General features: G+C 42.8%; 2 protein-coding genes across 3 annotated transcripts in view; both read right to left on the bottom strand.

Annotated features, from left to right (window-relative positions):
• Tex15 (testis expressed 15, meiosis and synapsis associated) overlaps window positions 1-8,912 on the bottom strand; it is a 72,427-nt gene extending 63,515 nt beyond the window's left edge. For both annotated transcript variants that reach the window (XM_051182251.1, XM_051182250.1), the window contains exon 1: window positions 8,795-8,912. The gene's annotated coding sequence lies outside the window, so the exon portion shown is untranslated. The remainder of the gene's footprint in view (window positions 1-8,794) is intronic.
• Saraf (store-operated calcium entry associated regulatory factor) overlaps window positions 1-20,665 on the bottom strand; it is a 735,200-nt gene that overhangs the window by 574,582 nt on the left and 139,953 nt on the right. The window lies entirely within an intron of this gene.

Below are 20,665 nucleotides of genomic sequence, written 5' to 3'. Positions count from 1 at the left end.
AAAGTTTATCTTCTATCCCATTGTTTTTGAAAGACCTAAAAAGTAATGTTAATGATGGACTAACCTAGAAACCAGTATCTGTTCCTTGGAATTTGCTAGCTTCCTCTCACAAGGCCCTAAGAAGAATTCACACTGCCCCTCCTTTCCTGTGAGTCAACAGGTGGTAAATAGGGTCAAGAGATAGCTGTAACTCTGGTTTGCCCAGACAAGATTAATTAGCACACCTGAGGCCCTAAGGTCTGCTGACCCTAATAGCGAGACCATCCGGCCTCCAGGGGTCAAGTACTCAATGGACAGAGGGTCCCACCCCCTCCCTAGGCTTGTGGGTTTGCCTTTAAAAACACCTGGGCCCAGGGGAGGGGGCTTCTCCCTAGCCTGCATGCTGGAGGAGCCCGTTTGCACAAACGTTTCCTGTTCATTAAAGCCTCTTGCGTTTTGCAGCAACTGGACTGGACATTGAGTTCTTGGGGTATTGACCGAACCTGGAAGACTCCTCATTCTGAGGGTCTTACATTTTCATAGAATGACTATTCTTTAAATGCCTTCTTGAATTAATAGGCTAGCTTATGTTCATTTGTTTGTTTGGTTTTTTGAGACAGGGTTTCTCTGTATTGCTTTGGAGCCTGTCCTGGAGCTAGCTCTGTAGGTCAGGCTGGCCTCAAACTCACAGAGATGCGCCTCCCGAGTACTGGGATTAAAGGCATGCGCCACCAGCACCTAGTGTGTTCATTTTATTTTTCATTTAATTTCGTTAAATATTTAAAGACATTATTTTTTCTCTGTGGTGATACATTATTTTCACCTCATGGTCTTTTATAAATGTTACTTTCATTATTGTTATTTTAAGTATAATTAGCACTTGAATTTATTGATTAGTCTCAAAAATTATTTTGGAAAATACTTGTGTGTGTGGGGGGTTGTATGTGTGTGTAGTGTGTGTACATAATGTGTCTCTGTGTTGTTTCTCTGTATACATGTGGAGACCAAAGGAGGGCATGGAGTGTCCTCCTCTATTGCTTCCTGCCTTCTTTCCTTGACATAGTGTCTCCTGCTGAACTTGGATAAAAGCTGGCAGTCACCAAGCTCTAGTAATCCTCCTGTCTCTGTCCCTTTAGTGCCAGGATCATGGTGGCAATGACCACAACCACAACCGGTTTTTATGTAAGTGCTGGGGATTCAAACTTCTGAAGCAAGTTCTCCTACACACTGGGCATCTACAGTCTAGAAAAGACTTTTTGATTTCCAAATTATTTAGAGTGGTATTTTTCTTCTGTTGTTTAACTTTCAGATTCATTTTAGCATGGTCAGAAAGTATGGAATCTGCAACTTTGCTTTGGGAAATTTATTGGGGTTAATTTACTTGTATTCATATTTATCTATTTATTTTTCCTTTAATTGAAAGTGTATTTTTCCTCAAACAATATATCCTGGTTATGGTTTCCCCTCTACCTACTCCTCACAGTTCTTCCCACCTCTGCCCATCTGGACTCACTCCCCTCTGTCTCTCATTAGAAAACAGTCTCCTAAGGGGTAATTATAATATGAAACAAAAACCGAACACATTGGAATTGGACAAAACAAACAGAAGAAAAAGAGCCCAAGAGAAGAAGGCACAAGAATCAGAGGACCACTTAGTCACCTACTCAGGAATCCATATGTAGGGCTCTGCATGGACCCCTGAGGCGCCTTGAGCTAGCCTGAAGCTGTTGGCCAGAACTCTTTGCCCCAAGGCTTTTGTTGGAACTCTTCCCGTGACAACACATCTCGTGACACACACCTCGTGACAACACAGGGAGGAGCTAAGCCTAAAAATTCCTTTAATTTTCCACTGTGCTATAAGTCGGTTTTTAAGCCCGTTCTTGCCCCTCAATAAACGGCATTCGGCATTTGGCGTTCCGACATTGCCATTGAACGAATGACCTGCTGTCTTGTCTTTATTTCAATCTCTAGGCCTTCGCCCGATTGGTGGAAGAGATGTTAGCACGGGCACTACATCCATAAAAACAAAAAACAAAACCAATAGCCCACTAATCTGTAAGCCTTAGTACATATGCAGGGAACCCGGTATAGCCTGATGGATGCCCTGAGCAGCAATGTTTGAGTTCACATGAGCTTGATCCTATTGATTTAGAGGGCCTTGTTTTCTTGTTGTTCTCTAGTCCTTCTGGCTCTTACACTCTTCCACAGGTTTCTCTGAGCCCTGAGGGGAGGGATTTGATGAGACATCCCGTTTGAGACTGAGTGTTCCAAGGTCTGTCACTTTTTATCTAACATCTGGATGTGCTCTCTATATTTGTTCCCATCTGCTACAGGAGGAAGCTTCACTGATGATGGCTGAGAAAGGCACTGGTCTATTAAGTATAGAAGAATGTCATTAGGAGTCATTTTCTGCTACTTTTTTTTTTCCTTTGAAGAATAGTATTTGGTTTTAACCTAGGTCCCTAAGTTATCAAGTCTCATGTTCTTGGTCATCCAAGCAGTGTTGGATATGGATTCCATCTCATGGAGTGGGCCTTAGGTCAAGTCAGATATTAGTTGATTAATCCCACAAACTCTGTGCCACTATTGCCCTTGCATATCTTGCCAGAAGGACACTATTGTGTATCAACCGTTGGCAAGGTTGGTGTTTACGTTTCTCCTTTGGTAGTGTGCAGAATACTTTCTGTACCAAAGACTAGAACTAGGGATGAAGGCGTCTGATTCTTGTGCCTTCTCTTGGGCTCTTTTCCTTCTGTCTGTTTGTCCAATTCTAATGTGTTAGTTTTTATTTTGTCTTATTAATTATGTTATTATAAGTATTCCTTGAAGTCTGTTGGTTTTCTAATGAGATGGAAGGAGGTGGGTTGGAGCTGAGAGGAGTGGGGGGGGATCCATAATCAGGATATACCATGAGGAAAAATGTATTTTCTTTCTTTTTTAAAAAAATACTTTTATTAATTCTTTGTGGATTTCACATCATGCATTCTGATCCCACATTTTTCCCTGTCCCCTCGAATCTGCCTTCTGCTCTAGCAGCCTCCCCCTCAAAACAAAACCAAATTTAAAAGAAAAACCAAAAATCAAACAAAACAAAAAGAAGTCTCTTATCATGGAAGTTGTAGTGTGGTTCATTCGCAAACACAGTTTACCCTTAGTCTGTTCATGTTTATTTGCAAGTGATCTGGCTCGAGGTCTCTGGTTTCTGCTATACCACCAACAATGGTACCTCTTCAATATCCTGCTGTTGTCCTGTGTCATGGAGATTCTGCTGTTTTCTTTCTTCCTTTTTCTTATTTTATATATAATTCCCGGTTCCCTCTCCCTCCCATCCTCCCATGCTCCCCCTCTGCCCTCCCCCATCCTGCTGTTTTGGATCTATAGGTTCATTACCTTCACATTTCAATAGGTTGGTGAATGTTGGGGTGGGCCAACTCACAGCCCTGGTCCTGGGTCTGGGTGGTAGCTGGGTTGGTCAGCTGTTTGGTTAGGTAGGGCTGAGTGGTAATTGGGTTGGTCAGCTAGGCCTGGATTTATGTAGCTGGGTTGGTCAGCTTGCTAGCTTTCCTTTATCATTACTGCCCAGATGAGCTCTCCAGCCCTGCCTCCTCTAGCTCACCCAATGCAGCCTACAACAAGGAGCAGGGCAAGTTTTCCTGCTCTTGGGTCCTCAGATCTATGTTCCTTTACTCATGTGTCCAGGGCCAGTTCTACTGTTTTTTTTTTTTTTTTTTTTTTTTTTCAGGCAAGATACAGGGCCCTCTCTCCTAATTGCTGTAGGGGGCCCAGGATGGGGTGGGGTTGGGGGTAGGATGGGGGAGTGGTGGTGTGGGGAATGTAGGGGGTGGGGGGGTAGTGTGGGGGCAGTGGGGGAGTAGGGTGGGGTGAAGATGGTGCTGGGTGGGGTGGAGGTGGGGGTTGGTGGGGTGGGTGGGTTGGAAGGTGGGCTGGACTGTCTTGCTCTCACACCACAGGAAGCTAGAAGTTTAGAAAAGCCCTAAGTACCTTAAATTCCAGACCCTGTCCCCTGGCAGTAAATAGGTGAAAGGTCACATTCCTTGCTGTTTAAGAAAGGACCTTGAGTACATGATCCTGGCCTCATAAGATAATAGGAAATGAGCTTTGTCACCCCAACTGGGAGCCTGCACAAATTCAGACCTCCGGGGCTATAGAAAACTGATTGGCCTATAAAACACGGGCTTGGATAACTTAAAATAATTGGCCTAAAAACTATAAAATGGTTTAAATTGATTGGCCTGCACCACGCAGGCTCTTGATGCTTCAGGATGATTTGGGGTGTCGCCTTTCCTGAGTCAGAGCGTGAGGGCCCACGCTCTGCGAGTCTTTCATTGTGACCTCAGGGCCACTTCTCTTACCTGTGGCAGGTGGTAAGGGGTGAGGGGTAGAGTGCTTCCTTCCCTCACCCATGACACACAGGGCAGATGACTGACTGACGGGGTGCAGGGTCAGCTTTCCTGCCCTCATGCCCTCAGGGTCAGCTCACCTGTGTCCCTCAGCTCTAATGTGCTTCCTAGGTAAGGCGCACACCCGTAGTGAGGGGTGCACCATCTTTCCCAAGTGTGGGGGCAAGCTCTCCCCTGAGGGGTAGGGTCAGCTTGTCTGCGGTTATATCCATCAAGGTGCAGGACCAGCCATCTCAGAGCCAGTGAAGGGTGGGGCTGGCTCAACCCAGAATGGGTCCAATGACCCCCGTGCTAACATGGGTCTTAGACATCACCACAAACCCCAGCTGCAGCAGGACCATGGACCCAGACATGGCCCTTGACAGCATCTCAAGCACAGGTGCCACCATGACCTTGCTGTCTGCACAGGCCCCTCAAATCAGCATGGCCCTGGCAGCAGCATGGTCCCAGGTATCTGCAGAGCCCTTGGTGGCAACTGCAGTCTCTCCATGGATGCAGCCCAGACCCCAGACATTTATGTGGCCTTTGGTGGCAACGTGGACCTTGAACATCAATACAAACCCTGGCTGTAGTAGAACCACAGACTCAGACATGGCCATATCTGCTAGAGCTCCAGATACAGGCACCAGAGTTCTGGGAACTGTGCTTAGGTCCTTTGCAAGAGCAGCATGAGCTCTTAACTGCTGAGGCATCTTAGCCCTATGGCCTTAACATTAAAAATAAAAAATAAAGATTTACTTTTAGTATTTTTATTTAGGTGTATGGGTGTCTGTGTAAATGCATGCTACATGCATGTGGGCGCTCAGGAAGCCAGGACAGGACATTGGATCCCCCAGAGCTGGAATTAATATGCTGTAATGAGTCATTTGGTACAGATTCTGGGAACAGTAATCCGGCCATCCTGAAGAGGAGCAAGTGTTCTTTTGTTTGTTTGGTTGGTTTGGTTTGGTTTTTGAGACAGCAGGTGCTCTTATCTGCTAAGCCATCTTTCCCTTTCCCAACCTTAAAATTTTTAACAAAAACCCTACGGCTAACATAGTACTTATGGGTGAGCAACTGAGTGCTTTCTCACTTAGATCAGCAAAAAGGCTAGGATGCATCTGGCCCTTGCTACTGTTTTCCTCAACAGCACAAGAACAGTTCGATGCTGTTAAATGGCATCTGCAATGAGCTGGGTGGAGAGCCAGGAGGATTACAAGTTTGAGATCAGCCTAGAATGCATAGCAAAACCTTTTCAAAAGAAGCTTAAAGCAAACAAAAAGAACAACAAGTAACAAAATGGCATTTTCTCTGTATTATTAGAAGGACAACTCTTTTACTCTATACCTTTATTCTTTGTGTTTGTCCACATGTGTAATGCATGTAGTGTGTGTGTGTGTCTCTCGTGCGCACAGGAGTATACAGTGCTTATGCATGTGGTTATACGTGTGGGTGCACATCTGCCTTCAGTGCTCATGAACATGTGTATATTTGGAGCCCAGGGGTTGTTTTTCTCATTCCCGCTCCACCTTATTGGAGTCACAGTTTTGTATCAGCCTTGAACCCTGAGCCTGGAGCTTACTGGTTTAGCAATATTAGGCCAGAGAGAATCAGGGTTCTGTTTGTTTCTCCACCAACCCCCAGGACCATAGACGTGTGCCACCATGCCTAGATCTGACATCTTGTTGGGGAGCCCAATTCAGTTTGCACAGCAAGCACTTCACTGACTGAATTACCTCCAAGCCCTATAGCTTTCATCTTAATGGGAGAAATCTTGTTCTATTATAAAATTCTATTTTTAATTTAATTATGGTACCTTAAAAATAATTTCCAAAATTAACTCTGATTCCTTCCCCTAGGTATGAGTAGCTCTCAGATGTTAACAATATAAAAGGGAATTTTAACCTAAAGCTTGTAGCCTGAGTAGTCACTGCAAGAATTTAGTCAAGGTCATAGTTAACTCTAAAGCAGATACTAAAATGCCATGTTTATATTTGATGAGATCCTTCCAGAGTCTGGAAACCGAGGCCCAAAGATTCTTTTTAAACTTGTCCAAAGCCATATAGCTATCACTTAAGTATTTATATTTATGTTACACCACCATATTTCCCTCTTCCCATGAAGGCATCCAATCTCTGTATTCTCTCTGCTTTACCCTCTATTTCAAGTGAGTTTGTATTCAATTTGAAATGATATATAAAGATGAGTGTCAGTTCCTAGATATGTTTTCTTAATTGGGCTGTTATTCAGGACATCTTTGTATGAAATACTGGCCCGAGATATGTTTTCTTAATTGGGCTGTTATTCAGGACATCTTTGTATGAAATACTGGCCCGTCGACTCTTATCTTGTCTCCCACTCCTTCTTCCTTATGGTTTAGTTAAAACTGGCTTACATGCTTGGGAAACTTGCATCAAAATGGTTTTCTATTGAAAAGTTTCTGGCCCTTTGTGGATTTTTGTCTTTGCTGTTGTTTGTTTCGGGGTTTCCCTGCAGCCCTGGCTCTGCTCTGGCTCCCCACCCTCCTGCCTTTGCTTCTTGAGTATGGAAATCACAGACCTGACCTTTAGGTTTTCCTATTTTGCAGGGGACAGCAGTACTTACTATGTTATTCAACAAATGCCCTTTACTTCATACTACTTCATTTAAGCTTCACAACTGCTCCCCTAAAATGGCATCTGTTATGATAAAGCATGTGGGGGACATTGTGTGGTTTCCATAACAGGCGAGGGTGACGAAGGTGGAGGTACAAACAAGCCAGGCAGACAGAGCTTAAGTGAGAAGTTTTATTAGAAAGGGGAGGGAAGGGGGAAGGAAAGAGAAAAGAGGTAAAGACACACACACACACACACACACACACACACACACACACACACACACACACACACAGAGAGAGAGAGAGAGAGAGAGAGAGAGAGAGAGAGAGAGAGAGAGAGAGAGAGAGAGAGAGAGAGAGAGAGGGCAGAAGAGAAGAGGAAGACAGGAAAACTCCTGTCTGCCCCAGGGGAACAGCAGGAAAGAGAGAGAGAGAAAGCAGGAAAGAGAACAGGGAAAGAGAGAGCATAAGTGGGCGGAGGTCTTTTCTTAAAGAGGGGTCCTTTGTACCTGGGCTGACTAGGTTACTGCCTGAGTGCATCCTGCCCAGTGAATTCTTACAGCATTGCTCAAATCCTTTTTTTTTTTTTTTTTTTTTTTTTTTTTTTTTTTTTGATTGAAGGGTCTGAGACACAAGTGAAATAATTTCCCAAACACACACAAATAATGTGTGGAAGAAGGAGAACTCAAACCTATCGGGGTCGGATCTAAGACCTACTTCTCCATTCTTCTACCTTAGTAGAACTTTGAGCAATGGAAAGGAAATTTCTTTAAAAACTCAAAAAATAGTTTGTTCGGATTTTTAAGATACTGGTCATGTTATAACCTTCATAAGCGGAAGTCTTCACATTTTTTAATAAAGTAACTGTAATGTCAAGGTAGTTATTGGTGTGTAGAAAGTGCTATTCACCAAACACTGTTGAATTAAATCCAAATAAATGATAGCTTCATTGGAGTGGCTGTTTGTTTATTGGCAAGAAAGCAGCCACTTTGAATCGTCTAGTATCTTCTCCATATGGCAAGTAATGGAGAGAAGACATGTAATCGAAAGTCAAACAGGCTTTTAATTCACTAAGGAAATTCAACTGTGGTGTTGACTTCGCCCTGTCTTGCAACTGCCTCTCCTCAAACTCTTTTGTTGTGAAAATCCTGACGCTGGGGAAAATTTCGGAAACAATGAACTTCTTAGAGCAAAGAGAGGGAAATCGTGTTCTGTTTAGAGTCATCATAGTTAAAATCCCTGGTCCCTGTTGGGATCTGTTGGCAGGAACTTGCTCTGAATGGTCCCCAATAGTGAGCATACCAGGAAGGTGGGCAGAGTGATGATGCTGGTCAGCACCACAGCCCCCATCATGGGTACTCACTGGAGTTATTGCAGCTCGGGGAGCACAGGCTTAGAAAGCACTCTTCTCCCCTGACAACTTCCCACAGCCCTGTCACAAACACAAGTGGGGGTGAAGAGGTAGCGTAGGAACTGCAGTCCCAATAGGAAGATGGTATAACAAGATGGGCACTGGCAATAGCAGACATACTAGCTGCAGAAAAGAGCATGTCACTGGTAGAGTGGTTAACACCCCCTCGTCCCCCTCACTCCCCATACTCCTCCATCCCCCACCCCTCTTTCTTACCAAAAAGGTTTGGAACAGGTCTGGCCTGCTCTTCACCAAGCTTTTAGTTCTTGAACTCTTCAGTGTTAAAGAGGTAAATGTCAAGTCAGGCCATCAGAATTGTCAGTCATTCAACCAACCAACAATGGGTAGGTTTATATTTTACTTTATGTTGCATGCACTGTTTATTGAAAATTAAAATGCGTTGCTTACCTTAAATTTTACCTGTCATTCCCACCTCCAATGTAGGCAGTCTCCCAGACAGGGATTCAGGACTAAAGTCCCTTTCAAGAAGATGTACAGTGTCCAAGCAACTTAGTGGGGCCACTAGACAGACTGGCTCTGCCTGGAGACCAGGAATAATTTAAGATATGTGAGGAATGCAACTGGTGGAGTTCTTTCTTCCCTCAGGCAAGATCTCTTATTGTGGGCTGGCCTCAACCTCATTGTGTAGCTAAAAATACCACCTTGTGTTGTGTGGTATTGGAGATCAGCCCAAACTTGGGACTTTATGCATGCTAGGCTGGGCTATCCTTCCCTTCCCTTTTTAATAAATCAAAGTAACCTTCCTAGGATGAACCAGTAGCTGGAGTGGGGCAGCTCTTCACGTTAACCTCCCATAGAATCAGAATTCATTCATGTCACTTCTTTCATGGTAGGCCAAATTTGAGTTGATGTTCCCCAACCTTGCTTTCAGTGGCTTCTGTCTTCCTTTTGCTGAGTTCCTTGACTTCTGATTACTGGTTTGTGTGTCACTGATTGGATTTCCCATTTTCTTTGTTTTTCCACTTTTGAGGATTGTGCATCTACACAAGCACTGTAACAATGAGCTGTATTGAACCCTCATGCCCTGACTCAGGAAAGGCGCCCCCCCCCAATCACTCACGAGAAGCATGAGGTCTTTTATATTCCAGTGCACTGGGGTTCACAGCCATACTCCATGTGGGGTAGAGGACTGGGAACCCGTTCAGGCAGCTTTTATAGGGTTACAACAAAGCCCACGTATCACAAACCATTCATCTCATAGCATCCAGTGTGGACCAATCAATTTGAACTATCCAAGCCCGCACTTGGCCCAGGAAGTCTGCTGTCGCTAGGGCTTCTGGGTAGTGTGGCATGGCTCATTTCCTGTTCTCATTCACTCACAGGTGCTGTTGGTAAACCACCCTGTGGTAATGACCTTTTGCCTACTCACTGCTAGGGGGCAGAGTCTAGGGAGAATTAGGCTAAAATTTCCCATCCTTACAGTATCATTAGCCCACTTGATGTCTCATTTTTAAGATAAAACACTGTCCAAGCTTGAAGATCTCCCTGGACACAGTTCTGACATTCATCTCCTGTGCCTCCCATTATTACCTATTGAGACTTTCCTTGTGCCTCGTGGGACACACTAGATGGGCTGTTGTAATTCAGCCTTACTGCTGAGAGGGGGGAAGCTGGACAGAGTTCTCCATTATCGTGGCTGTCTTTTGTATAGTTTCTAAACGAGGCAGGAAGTGACCTGAGCCAACTGCTTCCAACACTATACTTTTCAAGAAAAGAGCACTTGAGGACAAAAATTAAATTATAGGAATGGAGAGAGGAGAATGAGATGAAGCTATTTTTTGAGCTGTGGCTAAAGATATACTTGGGAAAGGGAGATAACTGTCATAGAGTTCCCAGAAGCGGACTCTGTGTCATGGATTCATGTGTTAAGTCATTTATTAAAGAAGTGCTTCCAAGAGAAGCTGCCAAAGGAGTAGGGGCTGTGGGACAAAGGATGAAAGAGGCTGAGCAAAGCTGAGAATTCAGCACAACATTAATTTCTCATTGCCGTACCACAGACTAATGACAATGATTTTATCATCTCACAACGATTTTCTGAAAAACCCCAAATTCAGTCACAGGAAATGTGTTCGTTTGTCCAGGGTCCTATGTGGCGCTGTGGTCTACCTGAGACGCCTCTCCTTCACTCACAGTTATTGGTAGCATTCATTTTCCTGTAGCTGCAGAATTCACAATGACTTGTTTCTTCAGAGTAGATAGTGCAGCATCTTTTTTGATATTAGGAAAGGTACAAGTCCCCTGTTAAACCTTCACCTTCTAGGTTAGACTTGCCCTGCCCCCCCCCATAATCTCCTTTTTTATGAATCAAAGGCAGCTGATGAGACACTATAGTTATATGTACAGAATCTTCTCACATTTTCCAAATGTGCAACACAATTACCAGAGTGTTATTTTTTTTAAAATCACATCCACAGGTTCTGATATATATATATATATATATCAGGGTGGGGGATTGCTGCCATTTTGGAATTCTGTCTAGAAATCATAGGTATATTTCAAACTTCAGTGTGATCTCTTTGGGAGGCCCAGAGTAGAAACCATACCACAGAAATTGGGAGGGTTTGGTGTAAGGCAGCTTGACTTTCATGTCTTCTCCTAATCAGTAAGACTTCTCAGATGGTACAAGATCCTAAACACCTTGGACTCTACAGTGATGGGCAGAGGCTCTGGTAGTTCCTAGGTAGTCCCATGAAGAAAGTTGCATGTTCAAGGCATTATAAACAAAGGACAAAGGAGAGACACATGTGAATAAGAATGGCATTGTATGCCTACTCCACAAGAAAGAACTCAACCAGACACTGCTTGGGTAACCAAAAACCAGAGACTAGATAACCCAGAGACTTAGGGTAAAGCCAAACACTATGGCTCTAAAAAATCAATAAGATGATCCACAATGGCATTCTGCTATATTCATAGATCAATGCCTTATCCAGTCATCATCAGAGGTTTCCTCTGTTAGCAGATGGGAACAAATACAGAGACCCACGGCCAGACATGTGTCGAGAGAGTCTAAATTAGAAGTCTCCATCAAATCCCTCCCCTCAGAGCTCACTTTGAACCCACTCCTACAGGCTGTCATGTCCTTAGTCTTTCTCCTTATCAACTATTCACCTCGGTCTATGAACAGTAATGAAGCAAGTAGATGGTGATAGTTGTGGTTTGGATGAGAGGTCCCTCCATAGTTTTGGACACTAGAATGCTTGGTCGTTAAGTGGACCTGTTTGGATATGTTTAGGATGTGTGGCTTTGCTGGAGCAAGTATGTCACTGTGGTAGGCTTTGGGGCTTCCAAAGCCACACTTTGTCAACCGGTATTCACTCTCCCTGTTTGCGTTTGTAGTTTAGGTATGAGCTCTCAGTTTGCTGTTCTAGCTCCCACACTTTCCTGCTGTGATGGTGATGGACTCTTAGCCCTCCAGAACTGTAAGCCTAAATAAACCCTTCCATCTGTAAATTGCCTTGGCCATGGTGTTTTATCACAGCAATAGAAAGATAACTAACACAGTGGGGGAACTGGCATATCCCCACACATGCGAGAAGGATACATACCACTTGTGTAGGATTTGTGAACCATAGTAAAAATTACCCCACAAGTCAGTCTGGATTTTATTATCACTGTGTAGTGGCAATTAAAAATAGTGTCCATATTAACCCTATTTCTTCAAGCTAGTGTAAACATGCACTCCAATTTTGGTATCTCTCAGCACAACATAAGGTCATGATGACCTTTCCCAAGACCACTTCTCTCAACACAAAGTAGATAGTCTGATCTGTTCTTTGCACCTGAGCTCCCTGGGAGGAAGGATTTCCTCTCACCACTATTTTCTAGGAGTCGATCTGTGACTCCTTCCAGTGAGCTGGCCCTTCATGAGCTATTACAGTAACTAAGTTCACCATGTCTCTGGCCAATAAGAGGCACCATCTTGCCTTTACTCTTCCAGGATACCATCATCCCCATTGTCATGAAGAGAACAGTGCCATTGTGGCATCTGGGCAGTCAAGACTCCACAATTATTTCAAAGGTTCTGTACTCTCCTTCTTAGTATATAACTGTATAGTATAGTATTATACTATACTATATTAATTAATGCTATATATAATATAGATAATGATATATATGTGTATATATATATAATATATACTTATTACACTTAGTGTGTAGGTGAAAGGAATGTCTTCTGGCTCTGTGCAGGGAACATGGATAACTGGCAGACTCGTGATCTTTAAATAATAGATAGATTAATCCAGACACAGTTTTGTCTCTGAGACTTTGAATACTACACTCAACATTCTGCCAAAGCATTTCTGGCATCCCCATTTCTTTTAATGTGGGCAACCCCACCCCAAAGCTTCCAAAAGCCATTTTAGCACATTAGAATGGATTACATTGCCAGTGCACGGATCTCAAGTCACAGGATGGTACTTTTATATCACTACTCTCCATTGTCCAGCTTTGCATACTGACCTCCATTGTATTCACAGATGGACTCCTGGATTGACTTTCTGACCTTGAAACTCCCTCAGCGAGTACTGTATTTCCTTGGCAGGGTCAATATCCCTTAGTCAGGTCACAGTGAGATTTGCCTCTTACTCTTGGTCTAGTGGCAAGGAAGGGAGTAGGTCACGGAAGCAGAAATGAGTAAGTACTGTCTTGGGAAACACATGACATCTACTTTACCTAAGCCTCTATGTTACCTATAAGCAAGAGATAAACTGCTGTCCTGTAGCAAGAGAATGGAGCCTTCAGCAGACACAGAGGGCTTGAGGTTCTCAAGAGCATCTATCAGCTTTTGCTGTCCTGTCTGTGGTCCACACTGCTCCTCCAACAAGGCCCTGCCTCTGGCCTTGAAGATTTGATGAAGCTGCAAATTGAGATTCCCCTGAAGCTCTGCTACCCTTACAGTTATGGGCTGGCCTGATTTTAAGCACTGCACTGCCCTCTGCTTTCTGGAAGCAGTGATGTTTTTAAGTGGTACCCAGGAGGCTTTCTGACGTTTACACCTGAACTTGCCATTTACTTCAGGGCACCAGTGATAAATAGAGCAGCCATCCAGTTTCACAGTCCATATAATTACCATGCCTTTCATTTTCAAAAAACAAAGAAATCACACAAATCAATTCCTCTCCTTCTTTGTCTTATTCCAGTTTGCCACAGCAAACATCTCCAGTCCACAGTATGACAGGAATTATTTATCTTCCATTTATTCCACTAATGAAGGAGCCCTAGAGGCACATGGCTAGCAATGCTCCAAACTAGAACCCTATATGCCTTAGTTACTTTTATATTGCTATGACAAAACACCAGGACCGAGGAAAGTTATAAAAGGAAGAGTTTATTTGGGGATTATGGTTCCAGAGGATTAGAGTCCATTGGTGCTGGAACAGAAGCTGAGAGCTCACATCTCTAACTGCAAACACAAATCAGAGAGGGCTAATTGAAATTGTGGGAGTCTTTTGAAACCTCAAAGCCCACCCCAGTGGTATACTTCTTCCCACAAGACCACACCTTCTAATCATCCTCAGATAGCCACCAACTGGGACCCATATACAAATGCCTGAGACTTATAGGGGACATTGCATTCAAATTACCATACCATGTTGAGAGTCAGTTCCTAGGATCCTTTCAAAGTCTACTCCCTTTGGCTCAGTTACCTTAAAATCATAGTGAAACAGGGATTTGTGGGTGCAGGCTTAATGATAGGTATCCCCGCGAGAGAGGATACACATGCAGGACAAAGAAGGGGAAAAGGAAGCAAGTGAGTAGGAACTTAGGAATGTAAGTTACTCTGAAGGCAGACCCATGGGAGTTCCTATGTACATACACATACGCGCGCACACACATCATTGATTAAGGAGAACCTTCTTGGCAGAGGTAGTCTCTCAGGTCTTTGTTTTCTGCAAGTATGGTCAGTTGGCACTGGTAGTCCTTAGTAGTGTTCTGAAGGGGTTGCTGGCATAAGCCCAAACTAAGGGGATAACTTTTAAATGGTAAATGGAATCTGAAGGGACAACCTTCCCCCTCTCCAGTGCCCGTTGCCCTCATCAAACACAAAAATTGTTACAGTCGGTTTTTATTCCAAGACAAGTTCACAAGTAACTGGCTAGCTAGACCTGTGGGAGGATTGGGTAGAAGGTGGGAGGGGGCTGCAGGTATATGAATAACAATAGGGTTAAACCAGGAGTCCTTTGTATTGTGTCTATTGAATCAGGGTGACAAGGAGTCTGTGTGTGCATGTGGGGTGTGTGTGTGCATGTGTGCCTGAGTGTGTGTGCGCGCACACACACGCGCGCGCACGCATGAAGTATGTCATTTGGTGGCTCCTCAGTGTCAGATGGTTTCTTCTGGCCCATGCTTGTATTTCCAGTTACTCATTTGCCATTGGAATAAATGTATTTGTTCTCCATAGAGGAATACTCTCTTAGCCTAGACACATGGGGGAGGGCCTAGGTCCTACCCCAAATGATGTGACAGACTTTGATGATCCCCCATGAGAGGCCTCACCCTCCCCGAGGAGTGGATTAGGGGTGGGGTGGGGGTTTGGTGGGGGAGACAGGAGGATGAGAGGGAACTGGGATTGGTATGTAAAATAAAATTGTTTTTAATTTAAATAAAAGTTAATTTAAAAAGAAAGATCTTCCTAGACTGTACATTTAATTTTTTCCTGAATATGACATTTATCACATTATATAATAACTTGTGTGTCAGATTTTTGGATTTAGAAGCTCTATCTCATTTATCTGGGGCTCTCTAATGCATCTGGCAGAATAATGTACACATAGGTGACAATTTCCAAGTACTTATAGATAAATGAGGAAGTAAACATAATGGCAAACCTTATTATGGAGTTGGGGAGGTAAATCACATTTTATGAAAAAGTAATTACAGCATTAGTGACTCAGGTCTTCAGTCATATTCAGAATAATAAGGAAGGGTTTTGTAGCTATACCACCAAAGATATAGAACTGAAAATGAAGGATGATATTTCACAATAATAAATGAGTAAATTGAGCATTGACTATATGCAAGATACAGGAATGAACAAAAATGATGACGTCCTGCCCACTGTGTGTATACAAAACAACACAGAAGCAACTAGACTATGCAAGCTGTGCTATTACAAAGGGAAAGTGTAGTATTCAGTGAACTTGTGTGTTGGGAGCTAGTATGAGGCACCTGTATATTCATAGGCAGAGACATGCAGAATGGACTGAAGTTAGAGGTACTATGGCAAATGATCACAAACTTAATGGCTTAAAGCAACAGACATTTTCCTCTCAGTTCTACAGATCAGGTGTCTAAAATTAAGGTTTTGGTAAGGTCATACTTTCTGTAAAGACCTAAGATGAAAATCCTTCCATGCCTCTTCCAGCAGCCGGTTGCTCCTGAGTTTCCTTTACATAGTTTTCTTCTCCTCTTAGACTTTTCCTGTGTGCTTGTGTATTTCAATCTCCCTATCTCTTATTTCATAAGAATCCTAGTCACCCGTTCTCTTAGACTCACACCAGTTATCAGTCTTGACATGCTTTCACCTTATGATCCTTGACTTCAATCCAATGACAACTCCTTGCTTTCAAACAAGACCATCTTTTGCAAGAACTGGGAGTTAAGGCTTGGACAGACTTGTGTTGCTCACAGTTCAACCTACTTCAAGTGCATGAATATCATGTAGAAAGAAAAAGGAAAGAGCCTTCTAGAGAAGAGCAGCTCATCTGAAGACCCATTAGAGAAGTAACTTTATCCTTCATTCACGAAATTTAAAATATATCCAGTTAAATAGACAAGGAACAAAGTGCTTGTAACTGGTTCCACCCAAGGCCTGACTAAAATGACAAAAGTAGTTTCAAATGCATATATTCATAGGGACAAACAAATGCAGAGGTAATAATAGACTTTTGATGTTAATATATTTTTGGAAAGTAATATGCAGAATAAAGAATGGTAGCTATAATAAGACAGAGAAAATGGAAACCTATGTCCTTGTTTTGTAGGATTATAAAAAAAAGAACAAACTCAGCTAAGCTGTGGTGATGCACACTTTAGTCCCAGCACTCGGGAGGCAGAGGCAGGCTGATCTCTGTGAGTTTGAGACAGCTTGGACTACAAGAGCTAGTTCCAGGACAGCCTCCAACGCCACAGAAAAACCCTGTCTCAAAAAAAACCCACAAACAAACAAACAAACAAAACCCCAAAAAACAGAACAAACTCATTTCCCCTAGAATCCACAAAAAAAGTCAGATCTTGGAATCCCAGAAACAGTAGAAAATTAGACGTAAGTAATAATGCTAGAGGTGATGGTTATTTGAAAAATATGTATACAAAACACACTTCCTGGATCTTTTCCTCAAGTTTTACAGCTAGACGTAACTCCCCAACCCCTGCAAGACACCAGATGCTTATAATCTGGTTTTTGCTTGTTGTTTTCCAAACAAACAAACAAACCTTCTAAGTACTGACTTCACTGCTCCAGTTTCCTTAAACTCAGCTGTTAAAATGTCCTCTCTCTTCCAAATGGCAATGAAGCAATGAAATTTTTCTTTTTTAAAATAACCTGGAGAAATTAAATTAAGATCTATGCTTGATCTATCACACAGAATGGTCATGTGGGTTAGTGTAGAAAGCTTGCCTAGCATGTATGAAACATACGCTGAAGAATTCACACCAGTAAGCCTCCCACGTGGAAGACATTGGAAGACAAAGGCCAAACTATCCAATAGGCCACAGGGAAGAGCAAAAACAAAACAGGACAGCAGTTAGCAGATGAGGGCCAGGAAAACACCAAACACCACAGATTAACCAAAACGACAGGAATTGATGCGTTCCTTTAGGGAAAGCTAATATTAATAATATCAGTTCCTTAGCTAAAGGACACAGACTGGCAGACTGGATTGAGAACCATTTACCTCACCATCAAAGACAGGAACCGGCTTTTTAGAAGGACTTTTTACTGTGACTGTATTGCCTCTTCAAATCCTGAGAATCAAAGGGGACAGACACATGTGCTCTTCCCAGCGCTGACACCATGGCTGTGGCACATGCACCAGGAAGCCACTTCACCTGAGTTGACAGTGAAGGACTCAGGTTAACTCATCAGTTGACTGGATGGGTGAGTTTGAGGCTTATGCATTGGGAACAGATGGTTCCTTCATTGTTCAGTGGATGTCACTGCCAGATCTCCTGCTCCCCCTGGATGCCCTTTCCTGCCTTTCACCTGTGCCCGCACAGCGGCTGCCAATATCTGCTTGGTGCCTTACACAAAGTCCCACACATGAAGACTTTTAAGTTTTGTATTGTGAAGAAGGAAGAAGAAGGAAGGTGAGGAAAGAGGGAGAGGGAGAGGGAGAGGGAGGGAGGGAGGAATTGAGAGGGGGGGAGAGAGAGTGCACAGGCAAGTGTGGAGGCCAAAAATAACTCTTGGGGGTTGGTTTTCACCTTTCACCTTGTTTTTTGAGGTGTGGTTGTAGTGAGATATTCACTCTGTCTGCACTGACCATGTCCACTGGGAGTGGGGACAGGAGCTGATGTGACCTGGGAGAACTAGGTCTAAGGGAGGTCCCCCACCCTAGCTCTCTTGCTTGCTGGATGGGGACAAAGAGCTTCTGGATGCATCCGTGGGACTGGAACCTGCCAGCTTTCATCTGTCTCTGTTGTAAGTTATTTCTCCCTGAATAAACATCTATTCAGCCTATCTGTCTTTCCCAACATTATTAATCCATGGTACATGGTCTCTTGTTTCTACTCTGCTAGGCATTCCAGGCAAGGTGGTCTACAAGATTCAAAGAGATTCCTTTCTCTTTCCCTCCCACTCCTCTGTAAAAGTGCAGCATTACAACTGTGCCATCAGATCTGCCTTGTTTTACAAGGGTTGTGGGGACCAAACAGATCAATCAGGCTCCTATAACAAATGTTTTATTTACCACTGATCCATCGGGCCCCACCCCCTTTACAATTCTTTATTTTTATTTATGTGTGTGTGAGTGTCTGAAGTGGTTTTGGATCCCGTGGAACTGGAGTTATAGATGGTAGTGAGCTATCATGTAGGTGCTGAGAACCAAAGCTGGTACTCTACCAAGAGCAGCATGTGCTCTTGACTCCTGCACCATTGATCCAGCCCCTCATCTTTATTTTTGTCAGGGATTGAACCTAGGGCAAGGCAAACATTCTATCACAAAGTACTGTGAGCCAAAGTCCAAGTTCATGTGTGAAAAAAAGTTAAATTAATTGAAAAGAAATGAGACATATACTCAAAGCTGGACCTGGTAACACATGCCCATAGCACTTGGGAGGTAGAGGCAGGAGGATCAAGTATTCAAGGTCATCTTTAGGTATACAGTGAGTTTGAAACCATTCCAGGATCCATGAGATAAACACAACAAGGTAGAAAACAAAGTGAGAAAGAAAGATGTTGCCAAAGCAAAGTATCTCATTCTACTCAGCTTTCTGTTGTCATGAAAATATTCCTGAGATGGTCAATCTAAATGTTTGTTATGGCTTATGGCTCCCCAAGGATGATTTTCCTACTTTTGTGCTTGTGATGGACAGAACATCATGGCCAGGGGCATGTGATGGACAAAAACTGTTCACCTCACGGTGGCCAGGATAAAAAGACAGAAGAAAGACGCCAAGATCCAAATATCCTCCATCATGAACATGCTCCCCAGTAACCTACATCTTCTCATAAGACTCAAGTGTTTGGTTTCTTCACCTCCCAGTAGTACAAACTGCAACCAAGCTCAACACATGGTCTTTCTGGCAAACATTTAAGGCCCAATTTATAAATAAAGGGCACCAAGACTAACAGATATTTTATTCTAGTCACTCTGGTAGTTTGAAGATTGTTATCTGGTAGGTTCTGCAGTAGGTGCCCATACAAGTACCATGTGAAAAACAAAACAAAATAAAGACAACTCCCTGTGGTGGTTAGAATAAGAATGGACCCCATAGGCTCATAGATTTGAATGCTTGGTTCCCAGTTGTTGGAACTATTTGGGAAGGATTAGGTGGTGTGGCATTATTGAAGGAGCTGTGTCACTGGGGGGTGGGCTTTGAGGTTTCAAAAGGCTTGTGCCATTCCCAGCATTCTTTCTCCTTGCTTGCTTACAGATCAAGATGTGAGCTCTCAGCTATTCCTGTCTCCATTCCTTTGCTCTATGGACTCTGATACTCTGAAACTGTAAGCCTAATTAAATGTTTTATTCTATAAGTTGTCTTAGTAATGGTGTTTTGTCCTAGCATCTCACTGTGTAGCCTAGCCTGGCCTGACACATGCAGTCATTCTGCTTCAGCCTCAATCAAGCTGAGATAACAGATGGGTACTACTGTGCTTCATTCCTTTTATGTTTTAAAAGGCTACTTGATTTCTAAACAGAGAAGCTTTGAATTTTTTAGATAAAAGAAGAATTAATTTTCAAAGTATCAAGTGCACAGTGAATCAGGGCAAAGGTAGAGCATCAGCTGGCAATGGGAAAGATCATATTTAAAAACCCAGAAGAAACTCACAAGATGTAGTGAGACAAAGATATTGATACATTTCATTTGTATAATATGTCAGAAAGCAGTTACATGATAGAACTTAAAAGTAGAAATCTTGGTAAAATAAACAGGTCAATTACAATTAATCTAACGTCATAGATTCATTTGTCAGGTCAGAATGATAACAAAACAAGATAATTCTCCTACCTTTCCTTTTTCATATAGGATATACAGGAGACATGGTAGGGAGGCTGTGGTTTATCCTGAGTGTCGCAGAACACTTTCACTGGGAGGAAATAAAAGCCAATCATATACTTAGAAAAGAAAAGGAAGCAGGAATGGAGACAGTGAAGCTATTATCTATTTCCCTAAAAGATTTGCAAATATTGAAGTTGTAAAATAGAGAATTTAAAAATTAGTTTTTAGTTCACCCAGAGTCTATCAGATCTATTTTAAATAAATCTATGTTCTCTACAAACAAGAAATCAAGAGGAGCTTCCTCAATTTCATAAAGACTAGCTATAAAATAGTAACAATCCCCACCTAAAACTGAAGTTAATGCCATATCTAATGATTAGTATTATGAGCTTAATTATGGCCCCTCCAAATTCAGACATTGAAGTTCTAACCCATATTTCCTTTGAATGTGTTTGTATGTGGGAATGAAGTCTTTAAAGAGGTAGCTTTCTATGGTTGTGAAAAGACACCATGACCAAGACAGTGTATAGAAGAAAGAATTTATCAGTGACTTACAGTTTTAGAGGGTAAGTCCATGACCACCATGGCAGG

The sequence above is a fragment of the Phodopus roborovskii genome, unplaced genomic scaffold (assembly GCF_943737965.1).
Source record: "Phodopus roborovskii unplaced genomic scaffold, PHOROB, whole genome shotgun sequence".
NCBI classification, from domain to species: domain Eukaryota; kingdom Metazoa; phylum Chordata; class Mammalia; order Rodentia; family Cricetidae; genus Phodopus; species Phodopus roborovskii.
The sequence above is the reverse complement of the archived record's forward strand: the minus strand, read 5'-3'. Positions and strand labels throughout refer to the sequence as shown.